Here is a 13,695-nt window from a genome sequence, read left to right as displayed (position 1 = left end):
TCAAAGATCGGCCGCGTGCCCTTCGCTGTGCCCACTCACTTTGCTTTGCTTCTCCACGGACCGGCCCATCCGCACGACTGTGCCCCGAACTCGACGCAATGCCTCGTTAGAATTATGTTCCCGTCCATGTGCTGAAGAATACTTGGCGCGAGCGGGAACGCGGGAACGGGAGCGTAGCGCAGAAAGCAAACCAACATCGCGCCTTCCGCCCATACCGTGTTTATCGGTGCGGTCAGTTCTGACAAGCGACAGGTTCGATGACTGATGATAATGGCACACCACTGACTGGGCAAACTTCCGGGTGCTTGCGGTCACCGGCGGCGTCGTTTCTTTATTGCCGCTTTCTTTTATTGGCAGCTGTTGGGTAGAGCGGGTGGACGAGAGGAGAGGGGGGGGGGGAAGAGCAGAGGTGTGAGATCACAATCTACACGCACGCACAAGCACATACATAGCCCCTCTACCCGGGGCAGCCGCAATGCCAATGAGAAAGGACGCCTGGAGAACAAAGGGAGAAGGAGACGGGAAGGCCGGCTGTTGCGCGGCCTCGTAGGTAACGCGATCCTCTGGGCCCGAATTATCTGGCCCGCTCTGCGGCTGTCAGATGAGCGTGGGGCCGCCACCGAAAGGCGCCCCGAGAGGAACCAGCAAGGCTTCCAACCACGTTCAAACCTTTTGTGTACCTCATTTTTGGTGGTTCACGTTTTTTTTTTTTTTTTGCCTCCCTTGTTTCTCTTGAGCCTTCACTTATATGTGTCGGGGAAGTGTCGCAGTTATCGTGCGAGAACTCTTGCGTTCGCGCAGTTGTTATTTTTTGGGGAAAAGTGTTCAATGTGAGATAATAAAAGTGAGTTTCTGTATTTTTGTCTTGTTCGTTTGTCAACGATTTCGTATTTTTTGCACCAGTACTTGTACGTTCTCTTCCCGTTCTCCTCTAGCTTACCCGTGCTAGCGTATGTTAAGTACTCGAAAGGAGACACATGTAACCTGACCCTGCCAGTAAGTTGGTAGAGCTAACGTGCACAGGTGTCTAGCCAGGGACCGAAGGCGGGCAGGGGGAGGGGCACACAGAGCACGTGCCTAATTGAAATTGCTTCGCACGGCATATAAATACGTGCGACAATCGGCCTCCCCCATGCCCTCTCCCCAACTCCCTCTTCTGGTCAAGCGCGAGCCTGCCGATCGCCTTCCGAAAAAAAGAAAATTGTATGATTGGACAGCCACTTGGCGCTTTCTACGACCAGTTGGCAAACACCACCAACATCGTAACCAGCAATCGTAAAGTTTATTTCAAAAATCCGGCCGCTACGTACCCTGCAGCCACCAAATGCTTTTCTAACGTCGTCTCTCATAGGATATTTTCTTTCTTAGCTTCGTAACAAGGCGTTACGCGTCACAAGGGCGTGTTAATTTGACAACACAGCGCAAGATTCACCGAGCTTAGTCTTAATACTGTCAACCGCGGATCATTAATAACGCTCAAAAATTACGAAATGGTGTCGTTTTACGGCAATGTAGTGGTCGTTACTTATATGTTCTTGTTGTTCTTTATTTTGTACCGTTGTCATGAAGGTTGTGGTGACGCAGATTTCTGGATTCAACTGTGGTTGTGAGGAAACATACTGAGACCGCAGACAGCCGAGGTTTGATATCTCTACGTGCCGGGGTCTACGGCATTGCGCTGCTAAGCGCAAGGGCACCGGTTCAAATCCCGGAAAGGAGGCCACATTTAGGTATGAACGAAACGCAAAAGCGCCGGTGCACCGTGCATTGGATGCACGTTAAAGAGCTCACATGTGATCAAAATTACTACGGCGTACCTAATAATCAAATCGTGATTTTGGCACGTAAAACTTTAGAATCCAATCCAATCATAGCATGGTCTTGGCACGTAAAACCTCAGATTTTTTTTGTTATACTCTTCCGGTGAAGCCATGCCAGCTCCTACAGCAGGACATTGGTGTGCGCTGCAGTTTGGGCTTGCCCACCCTACTGCTTACGCAGAATCCGGTATAAGAGCGCCCCACAAGGCCCCTCACCTTCTGATACATTTGAGCAGTACCTTCTTCGCTTCTTATAAACTTCAACATTGGCGTTAGGCCTTTGTATATTTCGTCCACGCAGTTCCTATCATTCATGCAGGATTGATTTTCGTTACACTATCATGAGAGCAAAACAAGACAAAGAAATGCCACAAAATCCTAACCTATCCCCTTTTTTTTTTTTTTTTTGCAACCCGAAATCCCTTTCGTAGTGTTTTCTTAGGTTCTGTTATGTGAGTGCTTGGTTAGAGTAGTTCATGAGTGGTTAGCTTCCGAAGGTAGCTTCTGGACTAGCTATAACGACGCAGTGTGAATTTGATGTCTGTATTTCCATACGTTTCATTTCTTTCTTTTCATTTTCATTTTTCTCTTCTCGTAATGCATCGCACTCAATGAATGACCCAAGGGATAACAGCGGAGCGTTGGTGCCCGACCCAATAACAAATGGCGGAAATAATTAATAATAAAGTATTTTTCTATTACGGCACCGGGAGGCTCAGTTCTTCTTTCCTTTTCTTTCTCTTTTTTTTTTTTTTGCTTGTCAGTGGTTTGCAGAAAGAGGCGCCCCGTTATCACGGACATTAGGCGATATGAGGACTCGGTGATAAGAAATTAATAGAAGGGAAGGAATCCTTGTGGTCTTCAGACCCTACATTCAGCTTCGTGGATAACACGGCTTTCATCGTTTTCAAAGTTAAACCAGGAAAAATAATTAATCTATAATAATCTGGCGTAACATAAAGTTAGAAGCAGACGACGCCGCATGTCAAGCTTTGTAGTAATTTTGTTGCTTCTGACTTTCAAGACAATTGATACTTCGTGTGAGACTTACCGCTGCATCGTCACCGACGGCGAAAAGTTACAGCCTCTTACATGTCAAATGTCACCATTTGTGGCGGCAATCCAGGATAAAAAATGAAGGTGAGCAACCGCCATTGGATTTTAAACTTATATCCCTGTGCGTAGGAAAACAAAGGACGATTTTATGTGAACGAACTGGAGAAATCGACTCTGTCCGCATATTCGGAGGTGTTGATGCAAGGATGTGTCCCTGCAATCTGATCAAGCAGGTAAGTTATCAGACTCGTAACAGACCGATTCACAATAACAGCTGACTTTAAAATCTGTCGTGTTACAAGATTTTATTGGATTTGAGGAGGGTTGCGAAATAGAGTCCCAGGGTTTATCTTACCACCTCAGCTTTTCTTTTTCACGTCTATCGAAATCAGGGCTGATTGATGTATCAACGGTATTTAACGCCCCAGCGCGATCCAGGCATTGCGAAAGAGACGCAGCAGCGTATTGCAAAGCTTGGGTTACCTGGGTTGCGTTACGGTGCAGTACACGGGCATTTGTGCAATCCGCCCCCTTCTTAATAGATATCCTACAGTACATAATAGAGTACAGAAATCCGCTTGAGGACGCGATATCTAAAACTCCCTAATACTACCGTAGTGACGTGGTGCTTTGGAGTTGCGCTGCTAAGCCCAAGGGCGCGCCGTCGAATCCTGGCTGCGACGGCCGCATTTCGATAGGGGCGAAATTAAAAACGCGTGTACCGTGCATTAGGTGCACTTTAAAGAAACCCAGGTGGTGAAAAGTGATCAGAAGACCCCCACTATACGACGTTCCTCATAATCATATAGGGGTTTTGACAGGTAAGATCCCAGCATTTAATTTAAAGCTCCCTAATGTTGCCCACCGCCACCGGTAGTGCCACAAGCGGTACATGTTCCAGAGCACCACAGGGTTCGTTATCCTCTGATGCAGCTCCCCTCCTTAATGCGGCGCGGAGGTCGTGAGCACAGGATACCGACGTGACGGCAAGCACTCCAGTTCTGACACCACCGAAGCAGGTTCACATTACTCTTGCCATCCTGGCGCGTGCTATCCGAAAGGGCGCCGCGGGAAGACCCCGCGCGTCTCTAGAATGCAGCTAGCGCGCGTGCGTATCGCGACACCATCCGAGGCGCGCATCGGGTTGCCGTCGAATTCCACGCTATACGGATCACGAAGAGGGCCGCGGCAGAGTGGCAAGAACAATGCGGGCCCAGATGGCGCCAGCTCAGAGACGTTCGATTGTAATTGACGGTTTCCGACAGCGGCCTTCCAGGTGAAGCTGCACGCGCCAGTCGTCCTTCTTCTTCTTCGCGGAGTCCTTGGGCCCGGTCAGCGGAAAACGGGGGTGGGGCGCTGCCTTCACCTCTGCGGTCAGGCGTCGTCTTCCTCGTACAATTTCATAGGCATCCGTCAGACCTCTTCCCTCATCGCACGGGGCCTGATCCAGTTAGGAACGTCTGCACAACTTTGACTCCCGCTTGGTTTTTTTTTTTCTTCTTTGGTAGTACTTTTTCATTTCTTTCTACCTTCTTCACTCTCTTTCGTTTCCTTTCTTTCTTCCTTCTTTCTCTTTTATTTACCTCCTTTTTCTTTTGCTGTATTAAGGGGGGGAGGGAAGGGGGGAGGGAGTCAGCTAGCGATAGCTGCTTAGCCAGATAACTAACATATGTTTCCACTAAATTACATTATGGAGTTTTACGTGCCAAAATTACGATCTGATCATGAGACACGCCGTAATTGTGCACTGCGGAATGATTGTGACCACCTGGGGTTCTTTAACGTGCACCTAAATCTAAGTACACGGGTGTTTTCGCATTTCGCCTTCGTGGAAATGCGGCCGCCGTAGCCGGGACTGGATCCCGCGACCTCGTGCTTAGCAGCTCAACACTATAGCCGCTAAGCAATCGAGGCGGGTAGGTTCACATCACGTGTTATTTATTTGATGAGGTGAGAATGAGAAACCTGATGGTTTATGGTTCTCCTCCCTGTAGAGAGAGAGAACACTTTTTAATGAATCCTTGAGAGTTTAGCCTGGCAGAATGCATATATGCTACTCCTATACATGCCTGTATGCTTGTCCAGATGGTCATGGTGAGCGATGAAATTATATGCACATTGCACGACAGACACACAACGTACACAAAACACACCAGCCCACTCAGCAACCTAAAGTATCTCATAGGGACCAGTGTCCCTGAGGAAGTGTAAATGTGCCTTTGTCGCACGATATGCACAGGAAGCGCTAGTCCATGGGCCAAGAACGTGTCTTAAGCGGTGCGGATGACAGCCTTTCATGAATGTTCAGTACGGACATTCAGGCTTTCTTCTTTAGTGTAAATGGCCTTCAACCACACAAGAATTGTACATTGTATTCACACATGTTACACACAGGGCCTGCAGTTATTATACGAAACCTGTAATAAATAGGAACACCCGTGTCAGATGCACAATACCATGGCCCAAACAGCCAACTGATCTTTTTTTCTTTTGGGGGGGGGGGGGAGGCTAGATAGAATAAAGGAAAGACTGAGGGTGAGATGTAAGGGAACACACATCATCGGTGGTTATATTCTACTTAAGTAGTTCCTGTAGAATATTTATTTATTTATTTATTTATTTATTTATTTATTTATTTATTTATTTATTTATTTATTTATTTATTAGAAGCAGTATTGGGGGGATCGATACCCAAGTGTCTCCGCAAGTGGGGCCGGGTAGTGGGGCTTCATCTCCACCGACAAAGTACTGTCAGTCAATGCAACTCTGTTCTGCGTAATAAAACAATAAATCACAGCTTTAGACACGAGCGGGCATGGCACCAATGCAAAGATGCGGCCTTCAAATCCGTTCCTGTTTGTACCAGCTCTTCAGGTTTATCAGACGCTATGACAAGTCATTTCGTAATAACAATGCTCCCGCAATTCTGCTGCCGTTCTCATGGTTATTCCGCGAAGATTTTTTCGAGATGTTTCCTTGCGATTTTCGTTTACTTTTCTGCGGAGGTGCTGAATCAAGCACCGGTCAGAAGATCTCATTGCAGAGCAGCTAAAGCAAATTGCAGCGCATATTTATGAAATTAAGAAAGAAAAATTTCTAACAAAACGAAGTTCGAAAAAAATTCCCTTGTTCGAAAAACAGATATTGGAGTTCGTTAAACGGAGATGTTCGTTGTCGTGGGAAGAAAAATCTACTAACTAGAACACCGGCGCCGTCAGTCCAACCTACGATGTCAACAACAAAACCAATCAGCAGAAATACCTCTTGCGTTGGTTGAGAAAAAAAGATATTCGGGGGCATACTTGAGATGAAGACCAAAGAAGGTGAAAGAATACATGACCTCGGCAAGCAGAAGCAATTTGAAGCGCTTAAGAGCCGCCCTATATTTACAGGCCTGCTTTAATAAAGGGAAAATGAGACATCCACCCAATCTTAGCAATTACTACGAAGGAAACCCATACGGGTTCCTCGAAAGAAGAGCTTCGCAGTTGAAGAAAAATTCGTCCTGGTCCGGGACTTCAACCCGGAACCACCGCCTTTCCGGGGCAGCCGCACTGCCATTTGAGCTAACGAGGCGGCTAGCAGATGGTAGGGCGAAGTCGAACTCATCAATAACTCTGAAGCAAAAGAAAGAGTTTGATGTAATAGTTTTGCCGAAACCCGCAAGGTGAAGGGAAGTAACTAATGAAGGGGAAATGCAAATATAACGTTTGGATATATATCCAGGAATATATCCGGCCAAATAACAACCGACCCAACAACACCCAGAATTGGGTGTTGTTGGCGCGGCACAACATATTGGCGCGACACAACACGCCAGGCAACTTCCGCTGCGCCGAAGGAACAGCGTCATCGTAGCTATTAGATGCTTGTCGCAACGCTGGCATGGAGAGGAGCGCAGCCACTGGCGTTGCAGGCATCGCGCCTCAATGGCGTATACGAGATGAGACAGAAGGCATATCTTTCCGCGTTTAGAGCTTGAAGCGCACTGCCCATTTCTCTCAGACCAAGGCTATACCCACAGCGGTGTGATAAGCACACGGCTGTATAGCAGGAACGCCAGTGTTTGTGCGCACAATGCCCATGCCAGCAGCAGAAGGCACAATGCTGTCTATATGCTCCTCCATACAGAATACAAGTTCTATACATTTATGAAGTAATGAAACTGAAACGACACAAGTTATTTATATTTACAGCCTAATGTAACTGGAAGAACACAACTTCTATATACTTATTGGCTAATGTAAATAAAGCAACGGGATTGCTATGTGTTTATAGGTTAATGCAACTGGAACAACACAAGTTCTATATATATATATATATATATATATATATATATATATATATATATATATATATATATATATAGCATAATATAGATTGAACAATACTAGTTCTATATATTTATAGTTAATGCAACTGGAACAACACAAGTTCCACATATTTATAGCCTAATGTAAGTGGACCACAAGTACTATTTGCCTATAAGCTAATGTAAGTGAAACAACACAAGTTCTATGTATTTATAGGTTAATGCCACTGGAAGAACCGAAATTCTAAACATTTATTCGGTAATGTAACTGGAACAGCAGAAGTTCAGTATACTCATAGGCTAATGAAAATGGAACAACAAAGGTTCTATATACCTGTACGCTAATATAAATAAAACTCAAGTTCTATACACCTATATGCTAATGTAAATGAAAACCACATGTACCATATATTCATAGGTTAATGTAACTGGTACAATACGAGTTCTATAAACGTGTAAGCTAATGTAAATGAAACAACACAAATTCTATATCTTTACAGCTTAATGCAACAGGAAGAAGACAAGTTCTATATACTTATGTAATAATGTATATGAAACAAAGTAAATTTCCATATATTAATAGGGTATTCTAACTGGAACAACCCAAGTTCTACATATTAATAGGTTAATGTAAGTGGAACAACAGAAGTTCTGTATATTTATAGGTTAATGTAACTGGCAGCACACAAGTTGTATAAACTTATACGCTAATGTGAATGAAACAACACAAATTTTATTTATTTGTAGGCTAATGCAACTGGAGCAACACAAGCTCAATTTACTTATAGGCTAATGTAAATGAAGCAAGTTATCTCTCTCTCCTTATATATATATATATATATATATATATATATATATATATATATATATATATATATATATATATATATATATATATATATATATATATATATATATATATATAAACACAAACTGTACATATTTACACGGTACTGCAATTGGAACAAAATTTCTATATATTTATTCCTTAATGTAACTGGAACAACCCAAACTTTACATACTTATAGGCTTATGTAAATGGAAATCAAGTTCTATGTGCCTATACGCTAAAGCAAATGAAACCACAAAAATTCTAAATATTTATAGGGCAATGTAACTGCCAGAACATAATTTCTATAAACTTATGTGCTAATGTAAATGAAACAACACAATTTCTACATATTTAAAGGTTAATACAGGTTAATATGAGTTAATATAGGTTAATACCCGTACGCTAATGTGAATGCAGCAACACAAATTCTATATATCGATAGGTGAATGCAAGTGTAACAAAACAATTTCTATATACTTATGCGCTGATGTAAATGAAAGGAGACAAGTTCTGTATATTTATAGGGTAATGTAACTGGCACAGCAGAAGTTCTATATGCTTCTAGGCTAATGTAAATGAAACAACAGAAATTTTATATGTTCATAGGTTAATGCAACTGGAACAAAACAAGTTATATTACATATGCGCAGATGTATATGAAACAACACAAGTTATATATATTTATAGGATAATGTAACTGGCTCAACACATGTTCTATATGCTTATACACTGATGTCAAAGAAAAAAACAAATTCGATATATTTATAGGCTAATGCAACTGCAACAACACAATTTCGAAATGCTTATACGCTAATGCAGATGAAACAACACAGATTCTATATATTGATAGGTTAATGCAACTGGAACACATGTTCTATATATATTATAGGCTAATGTGAGTGGAACAACACAATATAGAACCTCTTGCGAAGAGCTCGAGGGAAACGCTAAACGTAGCTCTCGCGTTCAATGCTTCACCTTCGAGAAATATTCCGATTTTTCCCCAAAGGATTCGCAGGGCTTAACTTTGAGGTTTTTGGAAAATGCTCGGCTATAGCCCCGAAAAACTCAACGCTTCCTCTAAATGTTACCGGCCGGCCATACGACCCTGGAAAGCGCTGTAAATGCCGGAAAGACCGTACATGTAGCGTAATTAGCCTACTGTTAGCAACAGAGCTGCAGCCGCACGTTTTACCAAATATGAAGAGAAGTGCCCGGGGTAATTTTGGACATTGGCGCGTGCCATGTTTGTACAGCGCGGTCAGTTTAGGCGCAGAGGAAGTGCTCTTCGGAGCACCTTCGCGCATCGCTTCCAGATGGCGGCACCCATTTCATTCAAGGCCCGCAGACTGGCAGCTGTATACCGCGCTTTCCGTTACAACTTGAGGGGTGCAAATATCCGAAATTTCGAATACTATTCGATCCCTCTTCGACTCAATATTTCACTCTTCAATATTGTTGGACATTTATTTCTGTAGAATGTAAGGCATAACAAGGCTGTTTTGGAGGCTTCACGGAGCGAGATCGGGACATTGAGGACTGCTCTGGCTGATTATGTAGCATCGAAAAGCTGCGGCTTTCTGTGGACGAGCGATTCCTGAAAAAAATATAAAATATCTGGGGTTTTTCGTGCCACAACCACGACCTGGTTATGAGACGCGCAGTAGCAGGAGCTCCGGATTAATTTTGAAAACCTGGTGTAACGTTAACACAGAGGTAAATCAAAGTACACGAGATTTCTTTTTTTTTTTCATTACGCTCCCCGTTGAAATGCGACCGCCGCAGCCGCGATCGAACCCGCGACATCGAGCTTAGCAACGCAACTACACGCCGCTAAGTACGACGGCGGGTGCTGAATAATTTCCATTTGAATGCAGCATTCAATGAACATTGAATAAGAATGTTTCGCTTTTGAGCGGCTCATACACGAACGTGTTTCGATTTAAACAAATCGATTTGTTATTTGGCCACTGTCACCATCCTCGCAAACCGAGAGAGAGAGAGAGAGAAAGTTGTTTATATATATATATATATATATATATATATATATATGGGCAACCTCTGCGATATTTTCGGCGAGGTGCCTAGAATAAGTTCATTGGTTCATTGTTGCAAGCTGTCGTATATTAACTCTACGGTGGTCAAGGGTCGTGAAGGTCGAGAATCGAATGTGCTACCTTTGTATTAATTAAGGCGAAGTAAATCAATTAATGAACAGTTAATTAAAGAAGAGGTAATAAAGGTATGCGAACCCCTGACCTTTGGGGGGAGAAAACAAGTGATAGGAGGCAACAATACATTCGAGGGCAAATGCCAAGAAATGTGATGAATGCCTCGTGAGCACGCAGGCTTTCGCCTTCATCCTCTTTAGCTTATGCTAAAGTGACTGTCAACTTTTGAAGAGCAGCGCATACCCAGTGCCACATACCCAGTGACCAAAGTTGGTGTCAAAGAGGTACATTCAAATGCAGCGAACGGCCACTGGCACATTCTCACTGACTCAAGTTGGTCCGGCGGTCCGTTTCGAACCCGCTTCCCTCATTGCAGCAACCCGATGCTCTACGCATTCCACCGTGGGCTATGCGTATAATACAGAGTTACTCAAGTTCGCGGGAAAACGGTTAGAGACACAGCGCGACAGGCGGATAGAGCCCTAACAGTGCGTGAAGTACCCTAAGAATGCTAATCACATTAAACTTTAGTTGCATACAAGCTTTCCACGAATTAGCGGACGCTGAACGGAATGGAACTTTCCAAAACACTAAATAAATAGTTGCGGCGAAAAAATATCAGAACCTGTAGGGAAGAAAAGGTTTCTGAAGGCTTTGTGGGCCATAAACTGTAAGACGACCCGTTGCATGGAAGAAATCACTGGTTGTAGCGTATTAGATAGAGAGGGGCGGTGGGGGGGGGGGGGGGGGGAAACAGGGAGGTTAACCAGAGGCGAGTTTCCGGTTTGCTACCATGCACCGGGGTGGAGGATATAGGGGTTGTAAAGCCGAGAGAAAGCGAGAGGGAAACAAAGAAAAAGAAAGCCAGGTAACAGAAAAGGCGTTCCAACCACAGGCGTTCACACAGGCCGGTCGATCTCAAGAAGCGCAGTAGCGCTTGCACGGCCTTCTGAAACAATATTAAGTCGCGTCGATGTTTCAGGATTCTTTCTTCCGACAGAGACTGGTGGTCCAACAGATTGAGCACGACCAAAAGTGATTGTCTCTGCAGACTGTACTGGAGGCACTAGCAAAGAACATTGACGAATCGTTTCCGCATCGCCGCAGCCGACACACGGTGCAGTGTCGGTCATCCCTATGTGGAATGCGCAGGCATTGGTAAACGCGGCGCCCAACCATAGCCTACACAAAAGGGTCGCGTGTCTTCGGGGAAGCCTTGGTGGAAATCGGAGGCTTAAGGTTGGTTCTAGGGTGTATAAATTGCCGTCTGTAAAAGGTGGTTCATTCCAATCTGACGTAGTGCACTGGCGTGCAAGTAGGCGGAGCATCCATGCAGCATCTGTCCTAGACAGTGGGGTCGATAGGCGGTTGTCTTCTGCATGAGCTGAACAAGCAGCTTGATCGGCACGTTCATTGCCGATGATACCACAGTGACTTGGTAGCCACTGAAAAATTACTTCATGTCCTTACGCAGTCAAGTGGTGTATGGCTTCTGTGATTTCAAATGCCAACTGTTCAAGCGGACCGCGCCGTAAGGCTGACAATAAACACTGTAGTGCCCTCTTCGAGTCGCAGAAAATCGACCACTTGTCTGTTGGTTCGTCATTAATAAAGGACATTGCGACTCAAGGCACTGCGTCTTCTGCTGCCGTCGACGTTGTCAAGTGAGATGTTTTCAACTTGATAGCGGTGGCTTTTGCTGGAATAACGACAGCTGCGGCAGAGCTCTTCAGCAGGACGGAGCCGTCACTGTATATGTGGGTGTAATACTGGTACTTCTCATTTAATAGGAGCAAAGTGAGTTGTTTAAGAGCCGGATATGACATATCTGCTTTTTTTTTCGGACGCCAGGTAGTGTCAGGTTGATCTTTGGTTGAAGGAGGCACCAATGAGGAGTCGAAGGTATCGCGGTAGGTGTGAAGCAAGATGGTATAGCCTCACCATGTGCGCATACCATTCGGTAGAATGAGGCACGTGGTCTCTCCGCAGGAAGAGAGGCTAGATGATGGCAAAGAGTGCGGGCAAGGTGCGTTGCGTGCACTCTTACTGCTTCAACTGTGATGTGGGTCTTGATGAGGTGGTCTCCGGCGATTGCAATAGTTGCCGCCGTTGACGCACTTCGAGGACGACCTAGACAAATCTTGAGCGCCTCAACCTGAACGCTTTGAATAGTGCGTAGGCTTGTTTTACTTGCGTTAGTCAATACTGGCAAGCTGTACCGGAAAAAGCCGAGAAAACATATATATAGTTGCAGTATAGCACTTGTGGACATTCGGACGTGCGTCTGGTTAACCTCCCTGCCTTTCCTCTCTTCTATTCCTCTCTCTCTAGTGGACATTCCCCAGGTCTTTCCAGCGAAGTACTTGAGAAGGTGACAGATATGCCTGTCAGGGGAAAAGCAGACGTCCACCCGTTCGTAGCAATTGCTAGAAAGGAAACCCGTACGGGTTCCTTGAAAGAAAAGCCTCGCAATTGGAGAAAAATTCTTCCTGGTCAGGGACTCGAACCCGGGACCACCACCTTTCCGGAGCAGCCACTCTACCATCTAAGCTAACCAGGCGGCTAGCAGATGGTAGGGCGAAGTCGAATTTGTCAACAACTCGAAGCAAAGGCAAGAGAACGGGCGCGCTACCATCTGCTAGCCGCCTGGTTAGCTTAGATGGTAGAGCGGGTGCCCCGGAAAGGCGGTGGTCCCGGGTTCCAGTCTCAGACGAGGACGAATTTTTCTCCAACTGCGAGGCTTTTCCTTCGAGGAACCCGTATGGGTTTCCTTTCTAGCAATTGCTACGAGCGGGTGGATGTCTGATTTTCCCTTTATTATATGCCTGTCAACCGCTTCTTCGTGTACACTACATGGGGGCTCCATGAGATATCTCTGTCAGTTATGACACCCAAGAGTTTGTAAGACCGTACAAATGGTATCATCTGCCCACTGATTAATGTACTGTAGTGCGTCATGGGCTTACGCGTAAATGCCACAAGTGCACATCTATCCGATTAAATCTCCAAGCCTTGATTGCGGAGGTAGTGCGTAGTCTGAGTGGGCTTTTTGTAGCCTTGCGTGCAGCTGTATGCGTGTCACTCCGGACGCACAAACGCATATGTCGTCCAAGCGCATTGGTAATTTACTTTTGTTTCGAAGGTGGTCAAGGAGCCAATCAGCGTGAGGATAAACAACGTAGGGCTCAGTATGCCATCCTGGGGGACGCCACAGCAGATGTAATGTATAGGAGTGTGACCTCTTCTAAAATGGCGAGGATGGCTTCATGTGTAACGTTGTCGTACGTCCCTTTGACGTCAAGGAACAAAGAAGTGCAAACACATTTATATCTTTTTTGGTGCTGAACGTAGGTAACTAGGTCGACGACGTTATCAATCGATGAGCGGCCACATCGGAAGCCTGTCATGACATCTGGGTAGACGTTGTAGTATTCCAAGTACCACTCCAGCCATGCGAGGATCATCCTCTTCATCACTTTGGCTTTGCCCACACAGCTGTAGACC

This window comes from Dermacentor variabilis, chromosome 4 (assembly GCF_050947875.1).
Source record: "Dermacentor variabilis isolate Ectoservices chromosome 4, ASM5094787v1, whole genome shotgun sequence".
NCBI classification, from domain to species: Eukaryota; Metazoa; Arthropoda; class Arachnida; order Ixodida; family Ixodidae; genus Dermacentor; species Dermacentor variabilis.
The sequence above is the reverse complement of the archived record's forward strand: the minus strand, read 5'-3'. Positions refer to the sequence as shown.